Below are 22,300 nucleotides of genomic sequence, written 5' to 3' on the forward strand. Positions count from 1 at the left end.
ACAGTGAAAACTGCAGGAACTTCAAAACGGCACTAGGAAACAGACTGAGAAAGCAGAGAATAAGTGTCTCCTGCAACCCGTTCCCTTGGTGCTAGATGAACGAACGTCTCTCCACTTGCTCAGTTCTGAGAGATAAGTGTGTGTGAAAGCCGCTCTTCACCTAGCTTGTTGGGAACACAAAGTTTCTTTTTAGTTGCAAACTCCATTCCATACATATATATGGGGAGGTACTAGCTCCAACTCGTTTTGACAGTGAAAACTACAGGAACTTCAAACCGGCACTAGGAAACAGACTGAGAATGCAGGGAAATAGTGTCTCATGCAACCCGTTCCCTTGGTGCTAGATGAACGAACGTCTCTCCACTTGATCAGTTCTGAGAGATAAGTGTGTGTGAAAGCCGTCCTTCACCTAGCTTGTTGGGAACACAAAGTTTCTTTTCAGTTGCAAACACCACTCCATCCATATATATGGGGATTTACTAGCTCCAACTCGGTTTGACAGTGAAAACTGCAGGGACTTCAAAACGGCACTAGGAAACAGAATGAGAAAGCAGAGAAAAAGTGTCTCCTGCAACCGGTTCCCTTGGTGCTAGATGAACGAACGTCTCTCCACTTGCTCAGTTCTGAGAGATAAGTGTTTGAAAGCCGTCCTTCACCTAGCTTGTAGGGAACACAAAGTTTCTTTTTAGTTGCAAACTCCATTCCATATATATATAAGGGGAGGTACTAGCTCCAACTAGTTTTGACAGTGAAAATTGCAGGAACTTCAAACCGGCACTAGGAAACAGACTGAGAAAGCAGAGAAAAAGTGTCTCCTGCAACCCGGTCCCTTGGTGCTAGATGAACAAACGTCTCTCCACTTGCTCAGTTCTGAGAGATAAGTGTGTGTGAAAGCCGTCTTTCAACTAGCTTGTTGGGAACACAAAGTTTCTTCTCAGTTGCAAACTCCATTCCATACATATATATGGGGAGGTACTAGCTCCAACTCGGTTTTGGAGTGAAAACTGCAGGAACTTCAAACCGGCACTAGGAAACAGACTGAGAAAGCAGAGAAAAAGTGTCCCCGGCAACCCGCTCCCTTGGTGCTAGATGAACGAACGTCTCTCCACTTGCTCAGTTCTGAGAGATAAGTGTGTGTGAAAGCCGTCCTTCACCTAGATTGTTGGGAACACAAAGTTTCTTTTCAGTTGCAAACTCCATTCCATACATATATATGGGGAGGTACTAGCTCCAAGACAGTTTGACAGTGAAAACTGCAGGAACTTCAAACCGGCACTAGGAAACAGACTGAGAAAGAAGAGAAAAAGTGTCTCCTGCAACCCGTTCCCTTGGTGCTAGATGAACGAACGTCTCTCCACTTGCTCAGTTCTGAGAGGTAAGTGTGTGTGAAAGCCGCTCTTCACCTAGCTTGTTGGGAACACAAAGTTTCTTTTCAGTTGCAAACTCCATTCCATACATATATATGGGGAGGTACTTGCTCCAACTCGGTTTGACAGTGAAAAATGCAGGAACTTCAAACCGGCATTAGGAATCAGACTGAGAAAGCAGAGAAAATGTGTCTCCTGCAACCCGTTCCCTTGGTGCTAGATGAACGAACGTCTCTCCACTTGCTCAGTTCTGAGAGATAATTGAGTGTGATAGCCTTCCATCACAAAGCTTGTTGGGAACACAAAGTTTCTTTTCAGTGGCAAACTCCATTCCATACATATATATGGGGAGGTACTAGCTCCAAATCGGTTTGACAGTGAAAACTGCAGGAACTTCAAACAGGCACTAGGAAACAGACTGAGAAAGCAGAGAAAAAGTGTCTCCTGCAACCCGTTACCTTGGTGCTAGATTAACGAACGACTCTCCACTTGCTGAGTTCTGAGAGATAAGTGTGTGTGAAAGCCGTCCTTCACCTAGCTTGTTGGGAACACAAAGTTTCTTTTCAGTTGCAAACTACACTCAATCCATATATATGGGGAGGTACTAGCTCCAACTCGGTTTGACAGTGTAAAATGATGGAACTTCAAAACGGCACTAGGAAACAGACTGAGAAAGCAGAGAAAAAGTGTCCCCTGCAACCCGTTCCCTTGGTGCTAGATGAACGAACGTCTCTCCACTTGCTCAGTTCTGAGAGATAATTGAGTGTGATAGCCTTCCATCACCAAACTTGTTGGGAACACAAAGTTTCTTTTCAGTTGCAAACTCCATTCCATACATATATATGGGGAGGTACTAGCTCCAAATCGGTTTGACAGTGAAAACTGCAGGAACTTCAAACCGGCACTAGGAAACAGACTGAGAAAGCAGAGAAAAAGTGTCTCCTGCAACCCGTTCCCTTGGTGCTAGATGAACGAACGTCTCTCCACTTGCTCAGTTGTGAGAGGTATGTGTGTGTGAAAGCCGCTCTTCACCTAGCTTGTTGGGAACACAAAGTTTCTTTTCAGTTGCAAACTCCATTCCATACATATATATGGGGAGGTACAAGCTCCAACACGGTTTGACAGTGAAAAATGCAGGAACTTCAAACCGGCATTAGGAATCAGACTGAGAAAGCAGAGAAAATGTGTCTCCTGCTACCCGTTCCCTTGGTGCTAGATGAACGAACGTTTCTCCACTTGCTCTGTTCTGAGAGATAAGTGAGTGTGATAGCCTTCCATCACCAAGCTTGTTGGGAACACAAAGTTTCTTTTCAGTTGCAAACTCCATTCCATACATATATATGGGGTGGTACTAGCTCCAAATCGGTTTGACAGTGAAAACTGCAGGAACTTCAAACAGGCACTAGGAAACAGACTGAGAATGCAGAGAAAAAGTGTCTTCTGCAACCCGTTCCCTTGGTGCTAGATGAACGAACGACTCTCCACTTGCTCAGTTCTGAGAGATAAGTGTGTGTGAAAGCCGTCCTTCACCTAGCTTGTTGGGAACACAAAGTTTCTTTTCAGTTGCAAACTACACTCAATCCATATATATGGGGAGGTACTAGCTCCAACTCGGTTTTACAGTGAAAACGGCAGGAACTTCAAAACGGCACTAGGAAACAGACTGAGAATGCAGAGAAAAATTTTCTCCTGCAACCCGTTCCCTTGATGCTAGATGAATGAACGTCTCTTCACTTGCTCAGTTCTGAGAGATAAGTGAGTGTGATAGGCTTCCATCACCAAGCTTGTTGGGAACAAAAAGTTTCTTATCAGTTGCAAAATCCATTCCATACATATATATGGGGAGGTACTAGGTCCAACTCGGTTTGACAGTGAAAACTGCAGGAACTTCAAACCGGCACTAGGAATCAGACTGAGAAAGCAGAGAAAAAGTGTTTACTGCAAACCGTTCCCTTGGTGCTAGATGAACGAACGTCTCTCCACTTGCCCAGTGCTGAGAGATAAGTGTGTGTGAACGCCGTCCTTCACCTAGCTTGTTGGGAACACAAAGTTTCTTTTCAGTTGCAAACTCCATTCCATACATATATAAGGGGAGGTACTAGCTCCAACTAGGTTTGACAGTGAAAACTGCAGGAACTTCAAACCGGCACTAGGAAACAGACTGAGAAAGCAGAGAAAATGTGTCTCCTGCAACCCGTTCCCTTGGTGCTAGATGAACAAAAGTCTCTCCACTTGCTCAGTTCTGAGAGATAAGTGTGTGTGAAAGCCGTCTTTCAACTAGCTTGTTGGGAACACAAAGTTTCTTCTCAGTTGCAAACTCCATTCCATACATATATAAGGGGAGGTACTAGCTCCAACTCGGTTTTGGAGTGAAAACTGCAGGAACTTCAAACCGGCACTAGGAAACAGACTGAGAAAGCAGAGAAAAAGTGTCCCCGGCAACCCGCTCCCTTGGTGCTAGATGAACGAACGTCTCTCCACTTGCTCAGTTCTGAGAGATTAGTGTGTGTGAAAGCCGTCCTTCACCTAGATTGTTGGGAACACAAAGTTTCTTTTCAGTTGCAAACTCCATTCCATACATATATATGGGGAGGTACTAGCTCCAAGACAGTTTGACAGTGAAAACTGCAGGAACTTCAAACCGGCACTAGGAAACAGACTGAGAAAGCAGAGAAAAAGTGTCTCCTGCAACCCGTTCCCTTGGTGCTAGATGAACGAACGTCTCTCCACTTCCTCAGTTCTGAGAGGTAAGTGTGTGTGAAAGCCGCTCTTCACCTAGCTTGTTGGGAACACAAAGTTTCTTTTCAGTTGCAAACTCCATTCCATACATATATATGGGGAGGTACTTGCTCCAACTCGGTTTGACAGTGAAAAATGCAGGAACTTCCAACCGGCATTAGGAATCAGACTGAGAAAGCAGAGAAAATGTGTCTCCTGCAACCCGTTCCCTTGGTGCTAGATGAACGAACGTCTCTCCACTTGCTCAGTTCTGAGAGATAAGTGAGTGTGATAGCCTTCCATCACAAAGCTTGTTGGGAACACAAAGTTTCTTTTCAGTTGCAAACTCCATTCCATACATATATATGGGGAGGTACTAGCTCCAAATCGGTTTGACAGTGAAAACTGCAGGAACTTCAAACAGGCACTAGGAAACAGACTGAGAAAGCAGAGAAAAAGTGTCTCCTGCAACACGTTCCCTTGGTGCTAGATGAACGAACGACTCTCCACTTGCTCAGTTCTGAGAGATAAGTGTGTGTGAAAGCCTTCCTTCACCTAGCTTGTTGGGAACACAAAGTTTCTTTTCAGTTGCAAACTACACTCAATCCATATATATGGGGAGGTACTAGCTCCAAATCGGTTTGACGGTGAAAACTGCAGGAACTTCAAACCGGCACTAGGAAACAGACTGAGAAAGCAGAGAAAAAGTGTCTCCTGCAACCCGTTCCCTTGGTGCTAGATGAACGAACGTTTCTCCACTTGCTCAGTTGTGAGAGGTAAGTGTGTGTGAAAGCCGCTCTTCACCTAGCTTGTTGGGAACACAAAGTTTCTTTTCAGTTGCAAACTCCATTCCATACATATATATGGGGAGGTACAAGCTCCAACACGGTTTGACAGTGAAAAATGCAGGAACTTCAAACCGGCATTAGGAATCAGACTGAGAAAGCAGAGAATTTGTGTCTCCTGCAACCCGTTCCCTTGGTGCTAGATGAACGAACGTCTCTCCACTTGCTCCGTTCTGAGAGATAAGTGAGTGTGATAGCCTTCCATCACCAAGCTTGTTGGGAACACAAAGTTTCTTTTCAGTTGCAAACTCCATTCCATACATATATATGGGGTGGTACTAGCTCCAAATCGGTTTGACAGTGAAAACTGCAGGAACTTCAAACAGGCACTAGGAAACAGACTGAGAAAGCAGAGAAAAAGTGTCTCCTGCAACCCGTTCCCTTGGTGCTAGATGAACGAACGTCTCTCCACTTGCTCAGTTCTGAGAGATAAGTGTGTGTGAACGTCGTCCTTCACCTAGCGTGTTGGGAACACAAAGTTTCTTTTCAGTTTCAAACTCCACTCCATCCATATATATGGGGATTTACAAGCTCCAACTCGGTTTGACAGTGAAAACTGCAGGAACTTCAAAACGGCACTAGGAAACAGACTGAGAAAGCAGAGAATAAGTGTCTCCTGCAACCCGTTCCCTTGATGCTAGATGAACGAACGTCTCTCCACTTGCTCAGTTCTGAGAGATAAGTGTGTGTGAAAGCCGCTCTTCACCTAGCTTGTTGGGAACACAAAGTTTCTTTTTAGTTGCAAACTCCATTCCATACATATATATGGGGAGGTACTAGCTCCAACTCGTTTTGACAGTGAAAACTGCAGGAACTTCAAACCGGCACTAGGAAACAGACTGAGAATGCAGGGAAAAAGTGTCTCATGCAACCCGTTCCCTTGGTGCTAGATGAACGAACGTCTCTCCACTTGATCAGTTCTGAGAGATAAGTGTGTGTGAAAGCCGTCCTTCACCTAGCTTGTTGGGAACACAAAGTTTCTTTTCAGTTGCAAACTCCATTCCATACATATATAAGGGGAGGTACAAGCTCCAACTCGGTTTTACAGTGAAAACTGCAGGAACTTCAAACCGGCACTAGGAAACAGACTGAGAAAGCAGAGAAAAAGTGTCTCCTGCAACCCGTTCCCTTGGTGCTAGATGAACGAACGTCTCTCCACTTGCTCAGTTCTGAGAGATAAGTGTGTGTGAAAGTCGTCCTTCATCTAGCTTGTTGGGAACACAAAGTTTCTTTTCAGTTGCAAACACCACTCCATCCATATATATGGGGATTTACTAGCTCCATCTCGGTTTGACAGTGAAAACTGCAGGAACTTCAAAACGGCACTAGGAAACAGAATGAGAAAGCAGAGAAAAAGTGTCTCCTGCAACCCGTTCCCTTGGTGCTAGATGAACGAACGTCTCTCCACTTGCTGAGTTCTGAGAGATAAGTGTTTGAAAGCCGTCCTTCACCTAGCTTGTTGGGAACACAAAGTTTCTTTTTAGTTGCAAACTCCATTCCATATGTATATAAGGGGAGGTACTAGCTCCAACTAGGTTTGACAATGAAAACTGCAGGAACTTCAAACCGGCACTAGGAAACAGACTGAGAAAGCAGAGAAAAAGTGTCTCCTGCAACCCGTTCCCTTGGTGCTAGATGAACAAACGTCTCTCCACTTGCTCAGTTCTGAGAGATAAGTGTGTGTGAAAGCCGTCTTTCACCTAGCTTGTTGGGAACAAAAAGTTTCTTCTCAGTTGCAAACTCCATTCCATACAAATATATGGGGAGGTACTAGCTCCAACTCGGTTTTGGAGTGAAAACTGCAGGAACTTCAAACCGGCACTAGGAAACAGACTGAGAAAGCAGAGAAAAAGTGTCCCCGGCAACCCGCTTCCTTTGTGCTAGATGAACGAACGTCTCTCCACTTGCTCAGTTCTGAGAGATAAGTGTGTGTGAAAGCCGTCCTTCACCTAGATTGTTGGGAACACAAAGTTTCTTTTCAGTTGCAAACTCCATTCCATACATATATATTGGGAGGTACTAGCTCCAAGTCAGTTTGACAGTGAAAACTGCAAGAACTTAAAACCGGCACTAGGAAACAGACTGAGAAAGCAGAGAAAAAGTGTCTCCTGCAACCCGTTCCCTTGGTGCTAGATGAACGAACGTCTCTCCACTTGCTCAGTTCTGAGAGGTAAGTGTGTGTGAAAGCCGCTCTTCACCTAGCTTGTTGGGAACACAAAGTTTCTTTTCAGTTGCAAACTCCATTCCATACATATATATGGGGAGGTACTTGCTCCAACTCGGTTTGACAGTGAAAACTGCAGGAACTTCAAACCGGCACTAGGAAACAGACTGAGAAAGCAGAGAAAAAGTGTCTCCTGCAACCCGTTCCCTTGGTGCTAGATGAACGAACGTCTCTCCACTTGCTCAGTTCTGAGAGATAAGTGTGTGTGAAAGTCGTCCTTCACCTAGCTTGTTGGGAACACAAAGTTTCTTTTCAGTTGCAAACTACACTCCATCCATATATATGGGGATTTACAAGCTCCAACTCGGTTTGACAGTGAAAACTGCAGGAACTTCAAAACGGCACTAGGAAACAGACTGAGAAAGCAGAGAATAAGTGTCTCCTGCAACCCGTTCCCTTGGTGCTAGATGAACGAACGTCTCTCCACTTGCTCAGTTCTGAGAGATAAGTGTGTGTGAAAGCCGCTCTTCACCTAGCTTGTTGGGAACACAAAGTTTCTTTTTAGTTGCAAACTCCATTCCATATATATATAAGGGGAGGTACTAGCTCCAACTAGGTTTGAATGTGAAAACTGCAGGAACTTCAAACCGGCACTAGGAAACAGACTGAGAAAGCAGAGAAGAAGTGTCTCCTGCAACCCGTTCCCTTGGTGCTAGATGAACAAACGTCTCTCCACTTGCAAGTTCTGAGAGATAAGTGTGTGTGAAAGCCGTCTTTCACCTAGCTTGTTGGGAACACAAAGTTTCTTCTCAGTTGCAAACTCCATTCCATACATATATATGGGGAGGTACTAGCTCCAACTCGGTTTTGGAGTGAAAACTGCAGGAACTTCAAACCGGCACTAGGAAACAGACTGAAAAAGCAGAGAAAAAGTGTCCCAGCAACCCGCTCCCTTGGTGCTAGATGAACGAACGTCTCTCCACTTGCTCAGTTCTGAGAGATAAGTGTGTGTGAAAGCCGTCCTTCACCTAGATTGTTGGGAACACAAAGTTTCTTTTAAGTTGCAAACTCCATTCCATACATATATATGGGTAGGTACTAGCTCCAAGACAGTTTGACAGTGAAAACTGCAGGAACTTCAAACCGGCACTAGGAAACAGACTGAGAAAGCAGAGAAAATGTGTCTCCTGCAACCCGTTCCCTTGGTGCTAGATGAACGAACGTTTCTCCAGTTGCTCAGTTCTGAGAGATAAGTGAGTGTGATAGCCTTCCATCACCAAGCTTGTTGGGAACACAAAGTTTCTTTTCAGTTGCAAACTCCATTCCATACATATATATGGGGTGGTACTAGCTCCAAATCGGTTTGACAGTGAAAACTGCAGGAACTTCAAACAGGCACTAGGAAACAGACTGAGAATGCAGAGAAAAAGTGTTTACTGCAACCCGTTCCCTTGGTGCTAGATGAACGAACGACTCTCCACTTGCTCAGTTCTGAGAGATAAGTGTGTGTGAAAGCCGTCCTTCACCTAGCTTGTTGGGAACACAAAGTTTCTTTTCAGTTGCAAACTACACTCAATCCATATATATGGGGAGGTACTAGCTCCAACTCGGTTTGACAGTGAAAACGGCAGGAACTTCAAAACGGCACTAGGAAACAGACTGAGAAAGCAGAGAAAAATTTTCTCCTGCAACCCGTTCCCTTGATGCTAGATGAATGAACGTCTCTTCACTTGCTCAGTTCTGAGAGATAAGTGAGTGTGATAGGCTTCCATCACCAAGCTTGTTGGGAACACCAAGTTTCTTATCAGTTGCAAACTCCATTCCATACATATATATGGGGAGGTACTAGGTCCAACTCGGTTTGACAGTGAAAACTGCAGGAACTTCAAACCGGCACTAGGAATCAGACTGAGAAAGCAGAGAAAAAGTGTTTACTGCAAACCGTTCCCTTGGTGCTAGATGAACGAACGTCTCTCCACTTGCCCAGTGCTGAGAGATAAGTGTGTGTGAACGCCGTCCTTCACCTAGCTTGTTGGGAACACAAAGTTTCTTTTCAGTTGCAAACTCCATTCCATACATATATAAGGGGAGGTACTAGCTCCAACTAGGTTTGACAGTGAAAACTGCAGGAACTTCAAACCGGCACTAGGAAACAGACTGAGAAAGCAGAGAAAAAGTGTCTCCTGCAACCCGTTCCCTTGGTGCTAGATGAACAAACGTCTCTCCACTTGCTCAGTTCTGAGAGATAAGTGTGTGTGAAAGCCGTCTTTCAACTAGCTTGTTGGGAACACAAAGTTTCTTCTCAGTTGCAAACTCCATTCCATACATATATAAGGGGAGGTACTAGCTCCAACTCGGTTTTGTAGTGAAAACTGCAGGAACTTCAAACCGGCACTACTAAACAGACTGAGAAAGCAGAGAAAAAGTGTCCCCGGCAACCCGCTCCCTTGGTGCTAGATGAACGAACGTCTCTCCACTTGCTCAGTTCTGAGAGATTAGTGTGTGTGAAAGCCGTCCTTCACCTAGATTGTTGGGAACACAAAGTTTCTTTTCAGTTGCAAACTCCATTCCATACATATATATGGGGAGGTACTAGCTCCAAGACAGTTTGACAGTGAAAACTGCAGGAACTTCAAACCGGCACTAGGAAACAGACTGAGAAAGCAGAGAAAAAGTGTCTCCTGCAACCCGTTCCCTTGGTGCTAGATGAACGAACGTCTCTCCACTTGCTCAGTTCTGAGAGGTAAGTGTGTGTGAAAGCCGCTCTTCACCTAGCTTGTTGGGAACACAAAGTTTCTTTTCAGTTGCAAACTCCATTCCATACATATATATGGGGAGGTACTTGCTCCAACTCGGTTTGACAGTGAAAAATGCAGGAACTTCCAACCGGCATTAGGAATCAGACTGAGAAAGCAGAGAAAATGTGTCTCCTGCAACCCGTTCCCTTGGTGCTAGATGAACGAACGTCTCTCCACTTGCTCAGTTCTGAGAGATAAGTGAGTGTGATAGCCTTCCATCACAAAGCTTGTTGGGAACACAAAGTTTCTTTTCAGTTGCAAACTCCATTCCATACATATATATGGGGAGGTACTAGCTCCAAATCGGTTTGACAGTGAAAACTGCAGGAACTTCAAACAGGCACTAGGAAACAGACTGAGAAAGCAGAGAAAAAGTGTCTCCTGCAACACGTTCCCTTGGTGCTAGATGAACGAACGACTCTCCACTTGCTCAGTTCTGAGAGATAAGTGTGTGTGAAAGCCGTCCTTCACCTAGCTTGTTGGGAACACAAAGTTTCTTTTCAGTTGCAAACTACACTCAATCCATATATATGGGGAGGTACTAGCTCCAAATCGGTTTGACGGTGAAAACTGCAGGAACTTCAAACCGGCACTAGGAAACAGACTGAGAAAGCAGAGAAAAAGTGTCTCCTGCAACCCGTTCCCTTGGTGCTAGATGAACGAACGTTTCTCCACTTGCTCAGTTGTGAGAGGTAAGTGTGTGTGAAAGCCGCTCTTCACCTAGCTTGTTGGGAACACAAAGTTTCTTTTCAGTTGCAAACTCCATTCCATACATATATATGGGGAGGTACAAGCTCCAACACGGTTTGACAGTGAAAAATGCAGGAACTTCAAACCGGCATTAGGAATCAGACTGAGAAAGCAGAGAATTTGTGTCTCCTGCAACCCGTTCCCTTGGTGCTAGATGAACGAACGTCTCTCCACTTGCTCCGTTCTGAGAGATAAGTGAGTGTGATAGCCTTCCATCACCAAGCTTGTTGGGAACACAAAGTTTCTTTTCAGTTGCAAACTCCATTCCATACATATATATGGGGTGGTACTAGCTCCAAATCGGTTTGACAGTGAAAACTGCAGGAACTTCAAACAGGCACTAGGAAACAGACTGAGAAAGCAGAGAAAAAGTGTCTCCTGCAACCCGTTCCCTTGGTGCTAGATGAACGAACGTCTCTCCACTTGCTCAGTTCTGAGAGATAAGTGTGTGTGAACGTCGTCCTTCACCTAGCGTGTTGGGAACACAAAGTTTCTTTTCAGTTTCAAACTCCACTCCATCCATATATATGGGGATTTACAAGCTCCAACTCGGTTTGACAGTGAAAACTGCAGGAACTTCAAAACGGCACTAAAAAACAGACTGAGAAAGCAGAGAATAAGTGTCTCCTGCAACCCGTTCCCTTGATGCTAGATGAACGAACGTCTCTCCACTTGCTCAGTTCTGAGAGATAAGTGTGTGTGAAAGCCGCTCTTCACCTAGCTTGTTGGGAACACAAAGTTTCTTTTTAGTTGCAAACTCCATTCCATACATATATATGGGGAGGTACTAGCTCCAACTCGTTTTGACAGTGAAAACTGCAGGAACTTCAAACCGGCACTAGGAAACAGACTGAGAATGCAGGGAAAAAGTGTCTCATGCAACCCGTTCCCTTGGTGCTAGATGAACGAACGTCTCTCCACTTGATCAGTTCTGAGAGATAAGTGTGTGTGAAAGCCGTCCTTCACCTAGCTTGTTGGGAACACAAAGTTTCTTTTCAGTTGCAAACTCCATTCCATACATATATAAGGGGAGGTACAAGCTCCAACTCGGTTTTACAGTGAAAACTGCAGGAACTTCAAACCGGCACTAGGAAACAGACTGAGAAAGCAGAGAAAAAGTGTCTCCTGCAACCCGTTCCCTTGGTGCTAGATGAACGAACGTCTCTCCACTTGCTCAGTTCTGAGAGATAAGTGTGTGTGAAAGTCGTCCTTCATCTAGCTTGTTGGGAACACAAAGTTTCTTTTCAGTTGCAAACACCACTCCATCCATATATAAGGGGATTTACTAGCTCCAACTCGGTTTGACAGTGAAAACTGCAGGAACTTCAAAACGGCACTAGGAAACAGAATGAGAAAGCAGAGAAAAAGTGTCTCCTGCAACCCGTTCCCTTGGTGCTAGATGAACGAACGTCTCTCCACTTGCTGAGTTCTGAGAGATAAGTGTTTGAAAGCCGTCCTTCACCTAGCTTGTTGGGAACACAAAGTTTCTTTTTAGTTGCAAACTCCATTCCATATATATATAAGGGGAGGTACTAGCTCCAACTAGGTTTGACAATGAAAACTGCAGGAACTTCAAACCGGCACTAGGAAACAGACTGAGAAAGCAGAGAAAAAGTGTCTCCTGCAACCCGTTCCCTTGGTGCTAGATGAACAAACGTCTCTCCACTTGCTCAGTTCTGAGAGATAAGTGTGTGTGAAAGCCGTCTTTCACCTAGCTTGTTGGGAACAAAAAGTTTCTTCTCAGTTGCAAACTCCATTCCATACATATATATGGGGAGGTACTAGCTCCAACTCGGTTTTGGAGTGAAAACTGCAGGAACTTCAAACCGGCACTAGGAAACAGACTGAGAAAGCAGAGAAAAAGTGTCCCCGGCAACCCGCTCCCTTGGTGCTAGATGAACGAACGTCTCTCCACTTGCTCAGTTCTGAGAGGTAAGTGTGTGTGAAAGCCGCTCTTCACCTAGCTTGTTGGGAACACAAAGTTTCTTTTCAGTTGCAAACTCCATTCCATACATATATATGGGGAGGTACTTGCTCCAACTCGGTTTGACAGTGAAAACTGCAGGAACTTCAAACCGGCACTAGGAAACAGACTGAGAAAGCAGAGAAAAAGTGTCTCCTGCAACCCGTTCCCTTGGTGCTAGATGAACGAACGTCTCTCCACTTGCTCAGTTCTGAGAGATAAGTGTGTGTGAAAGTCGTCCTTCACCTAGCTTGTTGGGAACACAAAGTTTCTTTTCAGTTGCAAACTACACTCCATCCATATATATGGGGATTTACAAGCTCCAACTCGGTTTGACAGTGAAAACTGCAGGAACTTCAAAACGGCACTAGGAAACAGACTGAGAAAGCAGAGAATAAGTGTTTCCTGCAACCCGTTCCCTTGGTGCTAGATGAACGAACGTCTCTCCACTTGCTCAGTTCTGAGAGATAAGTGTGTGTGAAAGCCGCTCTTCACCTAGCTTGTTGGGAACACAAAGTTTCTTTTTAGTTGCAAACTCCATTCCATATATATATAAGGGGAGGTACTAGCTCCAACTAGGTTTGAATGTGAAAACTGCAGGAACTTCAAACCGGCACTAGGAAACAGACTGAGAAAGCAGAGAAGAAGTGTCTCCTGCAACCCGTTCCCTTGGTGCTAGATGAACAAACGTCTCTCCACTTGCAAGTTCTGAGAGATAAGTGTGTGTGAAAGCCGTCTTTCACCTAGCTTGTTGGGAACACAAAGTTTCTTCTCAGTTGCAAACTCCATTCCATACATATATATGGGGAGGTACTAGCTCCAACTCGGTTTTGGAGTGAAAACTGCAGGAACTTCAAACCGGCACTAGGAAACAGACTGAGAAAGCAGAGAAAAAGTGTCCCCGGCAACCCGCTCCCTTGGTGCTAGATGAACGAACGTCTCTCCACTTGCTCAGTTCTGAGAGATAAGTGTGTGTGAAAGCCGTCCTTCACCTAGATTGTTGGGAACACAAAGTTTCTTTTAAGTTGCAAACTCCATTCCATACATATATATGGGTAGGTACTAGCTCCAAGACAGTTTGACAGTGAAAACTGCAGGAACTTCAAACCGGCACTAGGAAACAGACTGAGAAAGCAGAGAAAAAGTGTCTCCTGCAACCCGTTCCCTTGGTGCTAGATGAACGAACGTCTCTCCACTTGCTCAGTTCTGAGAGATAAGTGTGTGTGAAAGTCGTCCTTCACCTAGCTTGTTGGGAACACAAAGTTTCTTTTCAGTTGCAAACTACACTCCATCCATATATATGGGGATTTACAAGCTCCAACTCGGTTTGACAGTGAAAACTGTAGGAACATCAAAACGGCACTAGGAAACAGCCTGAGAAAGCAGAGAATAAGTGTCTCCTGCAACCCGTTCCCTTGGTGCTAGATGAACGAACGTCTCTCCACTTGCTCAGTTCTGAGAGATAAGTGTGTGTGAAAGCCGCCCTTCACCTAGCTTGTTGGGAACACAAAGTTTCTTTTCAGTTGCAAACTCCATTCCATACATATATATGGGGTGGTACTAGCTCCAAATCGGTTTGACAGTGAAAACTGCAGGAACTTCAAACAGGCACTAGGAAACAGACTGAGAAAGCAGAGAAAAAGTGTCTCCTGCAACCCGTTCCTTTGGTGCTAGATGAACGAACGACTCTCCACTTGCTCAGTTCTGAGAGATAAGTGTGTGTGAAAGCCGTCCTTCACCTAGCTTGTTGGGAACACAAAGTTTCTTTTCAGTTGCAAACTACACTCAATCCATATATATGGGGAGGTACTAGCTCCAACTCGGTTTGACAGTGAAAAATGATGGAACTTCAAAACGGCACTAGGAAACAGACTGAGAAAGCAGAGAAAAAGTGTCTCCTGCAACCCGTTCCCTTGGTGCTAGATGAACGAACGTCTCTCCACTTGCTCAGTTCTGAGAGATAAGTGAGTGTGATAGCCTTCCATCACCAAGCTTGTTGGGAACACAAAGTTTCTTTTCAGTTGCAAACTCCATTCCATACATATATATGGGGAGGTACTAGCTCCAAATCGGTTTGACAGTGAAAACTGCAGGAACTTCAAACCGGCACTAGGAAACAGACTGAGAAAGCAGAGGAAAAGTGTCTCCTGCAACCCGTTCCCTTGGTGCTAGATGAACGAACGTCTCTCCACTTGCTCAGTTGTGAGAGGTAAGTGTGTGTGAAAGCCGCTCTTCACCTAGCTTGTTGGGAACACAAAGTTTCTTTTCAGTTGCAAACTCCATTCCATACATATATATGGGGAGGTACAAGCTCCAACACGGTTTGACAGTGAAAAATGCAGGAACTTCAAACCGGCATTAGGAATCAGACTGAGAAAGCAGAGAAAATGTGTCTCCTGCAACCCGTTCCCTTGGTGCTAGATGAACGAACGTCTCTCCACTTGCTCAGTTCTGAGAGAAAAGTGAGTGTGATAGCCTTCCATCACCAAGCTTGTTGGGAACACAAAGTTTCTTTTCAGTTGCAAACTCCATTCCATACATATATATGGGGTGGTACTAGCTCCAAATCGGTTTGACAGTGAAAACTGCAGGAACTTCAAACAGGCACTAGGAAACAGACTGAGAAAGCAGAGAAAAAGTGTCTCCTGCAACCCGTTCCCTTGGTGCTAGATGAACGAACGACTCTCCACTTGCTCAGTTCTGAGAGATACGTGTGTGTGAAAGCCGTCCTTCACCTAGCTTGTTGGGAACACAAAGTTTCTTTTCAGTTGCAAACTACACTCAATCCATATATATGGGGAGGTACTAGCTCCAACTCGGTTTGACAGTGAAAACGGCAGGAACTTCAAAACGGCACTAGGAAACAGACTGAGAAAGCAGAGAAAAATTTTCTCCTGCAACCCGTTCCCTTGATGCTAGATGAATGAACGTCTCTTCACTTGCTCAGTTCTGAGAGATAAGTGAGTGTGATAGGCTTCCATCACCAAGGTTGTTGGGAACACCAAGGTTCTTATCAGTTGCAAACTCCATTCCATACATATATATGGGGAGGTACGAGGTCCAACTCGGTTTGACAGTGAAAACTGCAGGAACTTCAAACCGGCACTAGGAATCAGACTGAGAAAGCAGAGAAAAAGTGTTTACTGCAAACCTTTCCCTTGGTGCTAGATGAACGAACGTCTCTCCACTTGCCCAGTGCTGAGAGATAAGTGTGAGTGAACGCCGTCCTTCACCTAGCTTGTTGGGAACACAAAGTTTCTTTTCAGTTGCAAACTCCATTCCATACATATATATGGGGAGGTACAAGCTCCAACTCGGTTTTACAGTGAAAACTGCAGAAACGTCAAACCGGCTCTAGGAAACAGACTGAGAAAGCAGAGAAAAAGTGTCTCCTGCAACCCGTTCCCTTGGTGCTAGATGAACGAACGTCTCTCCACTTGCTCAGTTCTGAGAGATAAGTGTGTGTGAAAGCCGTCCTTCACCTAGCTTGTTGGGAACACAAAGTTTCTTTTCAGTTGCAAACTCCATTCCATACATATATAAGGGGAGGTACAAGCTCCAACTCGGATTTACAGTGAAAACTGCAGGAACTTCAAACCGGCACTAGGAAACAGACTGAGAAAGCAGAGAAAAAGTGTCTCCTGCAACCCGTTCCCTTGGTGCTAGATGAACGAACGTCTCTCCACTTGCTCAGTTCTGAGAGATAAGTGTGTGTGAAAGTCGTCCTTCACCTAGCTTGTTGGGAACACAAAGTTTCTATTCAGTTGCAAACTCCACTCCATCCATTTATATGGGGATTTACTAGCTCCAACTCGGTTTGACAGTGAAAACTGCAGGAACTTCAAAACGGCACTAGGAAACAGACTGAGAAAGCAGAGAAACAGTGTCTCCTGCAAACCGTTCCCTTGGTGCTAGATGAACGAACGTCTCTCCACTTGCTCATTTCTGAGAGATAAGTGTTTGAAAGTCGTCCTTCACCTAGCTTGTTGGGAACACAAAGTTTCTTTTTAGTTGCAAACTCCATTCCATATATATATAAGGGGAGGTACTAGCTCCAACTAGGTTTGACCGTGAAAACTGCAGGAACTTCAAACCGGCACTAGGAAACAGACTGAGAAAGCAGAGAAAAAGTGTCTCCTGCAACCCGTTCCCTTGGTGCTAGATGAACAAACGTCTCTCCACTTGCTCAGTTCTGAGAGATAAGTGTGTGTGAAAGCCGTCCTTCACCTAGCTTGTTGGGAACACAAAGTTTCTTCTCAGTTACAAACTCCATTCCATACATATATATGGGGAGGTACTAGCTCCAACTCGGTTTTGGAGTGAAAACTGCAGGAACTTCAAACCGGCACTAGGAAACAGACTGAGAAAGCAGAGAAAAAGGGTCCCCGGCAACCCGCTCCCTTGGTGCTAGATGAACGAACGTCTCTCCACTTGCTCAGTTCTGAGAGATAAGTGTGTGTGAAAGCCGTCCTTCACCTAGCTTGTTGGGAACACAAAGTTTCTTTTCAGTTGCAAACTCCATTCCATACATATATATGGGGAGGTACTAGCTCCAACTCTGTTTGACAGTGAAAAATGCAGGAACTTCAAACCGGCATTAGGAATCAGACTGAGAAAGCAGAGAAAATGTGTCTCCTGCAACCCGTTCCCTTGGTGCTAGATGAACGAACGTCACTCCACTTGCTCAGTTCTGAGAGATAAGTGAGTGTGATAGCCTTCCATCACAAAGCTTGTTGGGAACACAAAGTTTCTTTTCAGTGGCAAACTCCATTCCATACATATATATGGGGAGGTACTAGCTCCAAATCTGTTTGACAGTGAAAACTGCAGGAACTTCAAACAGGCACTAGGAAACAGACTGAGAAAGCAGAGAAAAAGTGTCTCCTGCAACCCGTTCCCTTGGTTCTAGATGAACGAACGACTCTCCACTTGCTCAGTTCTGAGAGATAAGTGTGTGTTAAAGCCGTCCTTCACCTAGCTTGTTGGGAACACAAAGTTTCTTTTCAGTTGCAAACTACACTCAATCCATATATATGGGGAGGTACTAGCTCCAACTCGGTTTGACAGTGAAAACTGATGGAACTTCAAAACGGCACTAGGAAACAAACTGAGAAAGCAGAGAAAAAGTGTCTCCTGCAACCCGTTCCCTTGGTGCTAGATGAACGAACGTCTCTCCACTTGCTCAGTTCTGAGAGATAAGTGAGTGTGATAGCCTTCCATCACGAAGCTTGTTGGGAACACCAAGTTTCTTTTCAGTTGCAAACTCCATTCCATACATATATATGGGGAGGTACTAGCTCCAAATCGGTTTGACAGTGAAAACTGCAGGAACTTCAAACCGGCACTAGGAAACAGACTGAGAAAGCAGAGAAAAAGTGTCTCCTGCAACCCGTTCCCTTGGTGCTAGATGAACGAACGTCTCTCCACTTGCTCAGTTCTGAGAGGTAAGTGTGTGTGAAAGCCGCTCTTCACCTAGCTTGTTGGGAACACAAAGTTTCTTTTCAGTTGCAAACTCCATTCCATAAATATATATGGGGAGGTACAAGCTCCAACACGGTTTGACAGTGATAAATGTAGGAACTTCAAACCGGCATTAGGAATCAGACTGAGAAAACAGAGAAAATGTGTCTCCTGCAACCCGTTCCCTTGGTGCTAGATGAAGGAACGTCTCTCCACTTGCTCAGTTCTGAGAGATAAGTGAGTGTGATAGCCTTCCATCACAAAGCTTGTTGGGAACTCAAAGTTTCTTTTCAGTTGCAAACTCCATTCCATACATATATATGGGGAGGTACTAGCTCCAAATCGGTTTGACAGTGAAAACTGCAGGAACTTCAAACAGGCACTAGGAAACAGACTGAGAAAGCAGAGAAAAAGTGTCTCCTGCAACCCGTTCCTTTGGTGCTAGATGAACGAACGACTCTCCACTTGCTCAGTTGTGAGAGATAAGTGTGTGTGAAAGCCGTCCTTCACCTAGCTTGTTGGGAACACAAAGTTTCTTTTCAGTTGCAAACTACACTCAATCCATATATATGGGGAGGTACTAGCTCCAACTCGGTTTGACAGTGAAAACTGCAGGAACTTCAAAACGGCACTAGGAAACAGACTGAGAAAGCAGAGAAAAATTGTCTCCTGCAACCCGTTCCCTTGATGCTAGATGAATGAACGTCTCTCCACTTGCTCAGTTCTGAGAGATAAGTGAGTGTGATAGCCTTCCATCACCAAGCTTGTTGGGAACACCAAGTTTCTTATCAGTTGCAAACTCCATTCCATACATATATATGGGGAGGTACTAGCTCCAAATCTGTTTGACAGTGAAAACTGCAGGAACTTCAAACAGGCACTAGGAAACAGACTGAGAAAGCAGAGAAAAAGTGTCTCCTGCAACCCGTTCCCTTGGTTCTAGATGAACGAACGACTCTCCACTTGCTCAGTTCTGAGAGATAAGTGTGTGTTAAAGCCGTCCTTCACCTAGCTTGTTGGGAACACAAACTTTCTTTTCAGTTCCAAACTACACTCAATCCATATATATGGGGAGGTACTAGCTCCAACTCGGTTTGACAGTGAAAACTGATGGAACTTCAAAACGGCACTAGGAAACAAACTGAGAAAGCAGAGAAAAAGTGTCTCCTGCAACCCGTTCCCTTGGTGCTAGATGAACGAACGTCTCTCCACTTGCTCAGTTCTGAGAGATAAGTGAGTGTGATAGCCTTCCATCACCAAGCTTGTTGGGAAAACAAAGTTTCTTTTCAGTTGCAAACTCCATTCCATACATATATATGGGGAGGTACTAGCTCCAAATCGGTTTGACAGTGTAAACTGCAGGAACTTCAAACCGGCACTAGGAAACAGACTGAGAAAGCAGAGAAAAAGTGTCTCCTGCAACCCGTTCCCTTGGTGCTAGATGAACGAACGTCTCTCCACTTGCTCAGTTGTGAGAGGTAAGTGTGTGTGAAAGCCGCTCTTCACCTAGCTTGTTGGGAACACAAAGTTTCTTTTCAGTTGCCAACTCCATTCCATACATATATATGGGGAGGTACAAGCTCCAACACGGTTTGACAGTGATAAATGTAGGAACTTCAAACCGGCATTAGGAATCAGACTGAGAAAGCAGAGAAAATGTGTCTCCTGCAACCCGTTCCCTTGGTGCTAGATGAACGAACGTCTCTCCACTTGCTCAGTTCTGAGAGATAAGTGAGTGTGATAGCCTTCCATCACAAAGCTTGTTGGGAACTCAAAGTTTCTTTTCAGTTGCAAACTCCATTCCATACATATATATGGGGAGGTACTAGCTCCAAATCGGTTTGACAGTGAAAACTGCAGGAACTTCAAACAGGCACTAGGAAACAGACTGAGAAAGCAGAGAAAAAGTGTCTCCTGCAACCCGTTCCCTTGGTGCTAGATGAATGAACGTCTCTCCACTTGCTCAGTTCTGAGAGATAAGTGAGTGTGATAGCCTTCCATCACAAAGCTTGTTGGGAACTCAAAGTTTCTTTTCAGTTGCAAACTCCATTCCATACATATATATGGGGAGGTACTAGCTCCAAATCGGTTTGACAGTGAAAACTGCAGGAACTTCAAACAGGCACTAGGAAACAGACTGAGAAAGCAGAGAAAAAGTGTCTCCTGCAACCCGTTCCCTTGGTGCTAGATGAATGAACGTCTCTCCACTTGCTCAGTTCTGAGAGATAAGTGAGTGTGATAGCCATCCATCACCAAGCTTGTTGGGAACACCAAGTTTCTTATCAGTTGCAAACTCCATTCCATACATATATATGGGGAGGTACTAGCTCCAAATCGGTTTTACAGTGAAAACTGCAGGAACTTCAAATCGGCACTAGGAAACAGACTGAGAAAGCAGAGAAATAGTGTCTCCTGCAACCCGTTCCCTTGGTGCTAGATGAACGAACGTCTCTCCACTTGCTCAGTTCTGAGAGATTATTGTGTGTGAAAGCCGTCCTTCACCTATCTTGTTGGGAACACAAAGTTTCTTTTCAGTTGCAAACTCCATTCCATACATACATATGGGGAGATACAAGCTCCAACTCGTTTTACAGTGAAAACTGCAGGAACTTCAAACCGGCACTAGGAAACAGACTGAGAAAGCAGAGAAAAAGTGTCTCCTGCAACCCTTTCCCTTGGTGCTAGATGAACGAACGTCTCTCCACTTGCTCAGTTCTGAGAGATATGTGTGTGTGAAAGCCGTCCTTCAACTAGCTTGTTGGGAACACAAAGTTTCTTTTCAGTTGCCAACCCCATTCCATACATATATATGGGGAGGTACAAGCTCCAACCCGGTTTTACAGTGAAAACTGCAGGAACTTCAAACCGGCACTAGGAAACAGACTGAGAAAGCAGAGAAAAAGTGTCTCCTGCAACCCGTTCCCTTGGTGCTAGTTGAACGAACGTCTCTCCACTTGCTCAGTTCCGAGAGATAAGTGTGTGTGAAAGCCGTCCTTCACCTAGCTTGTTGGGAACACAAAGTTTCTTTTCAGTTGCCAACTCCATTCCATAAATATATATGGGGAAGTACTAGCTCCAACTCGGTTTTACAGTGAAAACTTCAGGAACTTCAAACCGGCCCTAGGAAACAGACTGAGAAAGCAGAGAAAAAGTGTCTCCTGCAACCCGTTCCCTTGGTGCTAAATGAACGAACGTCTCTCCACTTGCTAAGTTCTGAGAGATAAGTGAGTGTGATAGGCTTCCTTCACCAAGCTTGTTGGGAACACAAAGTTTCTTTTCAGTTGCAAACTCCATTCCATACATATATAAGGGGAGGTACAAGCTCCAACTCGGTTTTACAGTGAAAACTGCAGGAACTTCAAACCGGCACTAGGAAACAGACTGAGAAAGCAGAGAAAAAGTGTCTCCTGCAACCCGTTCCCTTGGTGCTAAATGAACGAACGTCTCTCCACTTGCTCAGTTCTGAGAGATAAGTGTTTGAAAGCCGTCCTTCACCTAGCTTGTTGGGAACACAAAGTTTCTTTTTAGTTGCAAACTCCATTCCATATATATATAAGGGGAGGTACTAGCTCCAACTAGGTTTGACAGTGAAAACTGCAGGAACTTCAAACCAGCACTAGGAAACAGACTGAGAAAGCAGAGAAAAAGTGTCTCCTGCAACCCGTTCCCTTGGTGCTAGATGAACAAACGTCTCTCCACTTGCTCAGTTCTGAGAGATAAGTGTGTGTGAAAGCCGTCCTTCACCTAGCTTGTTGGGAACACAAAGTTTCTTCTCAGTTGCAAACTCCATTCCAAACATATATATGGGGAGGTACTAGCTCCAACTCGGTTTGGAGTGAAAACTGCAGGAACTTCAAACCGGCACTAGGAAACAGACTGAGAAAGCAGAGAATAGTGTCCCCTGCAACCCGCTACCTTGGTGCTAGATGAACGAACGTCTCTCCACTTGCTCAGTTCTGAGAGATAAGTGTGTGTGAAAGCCGTCCTTCACCTAGCTTGTTGGGAACACAAAGTTTCTTTTCAATTGCAAACTCCATTCCATACATATATATGGGGAGGTACTAGCTCCAAGTCAGTTTGACAGTGAAAACTGCAGGAACTTCAAACCGGCACTAGGAAACAGACTGAGAAAGCAGAGAAAAAGTGTCTCCTGCAACCCGTTCCCTTGATGCTAGATGAACGAACGTCTCTCCACTTGCTCAGTTCTGAGAGGTAAGTGTGTGTGAAAGCCGCTC

Source organism: Camelus dromedarius, unplaced genomic scaffold (genome assembly GCF_036321535.1).
Source record: "Camelus dromedarius isolate mCamDro1 unplaced genomic scaffold, mCamDro1.pat HAP1_SCAFFOLD_169, whole genome shotgun sequence".
NCBI lineage: Eukaryota > Metazoa > Chordata > Mammalia > Artiodactyla > Camelidae > Camelus > Camelus dromedarius.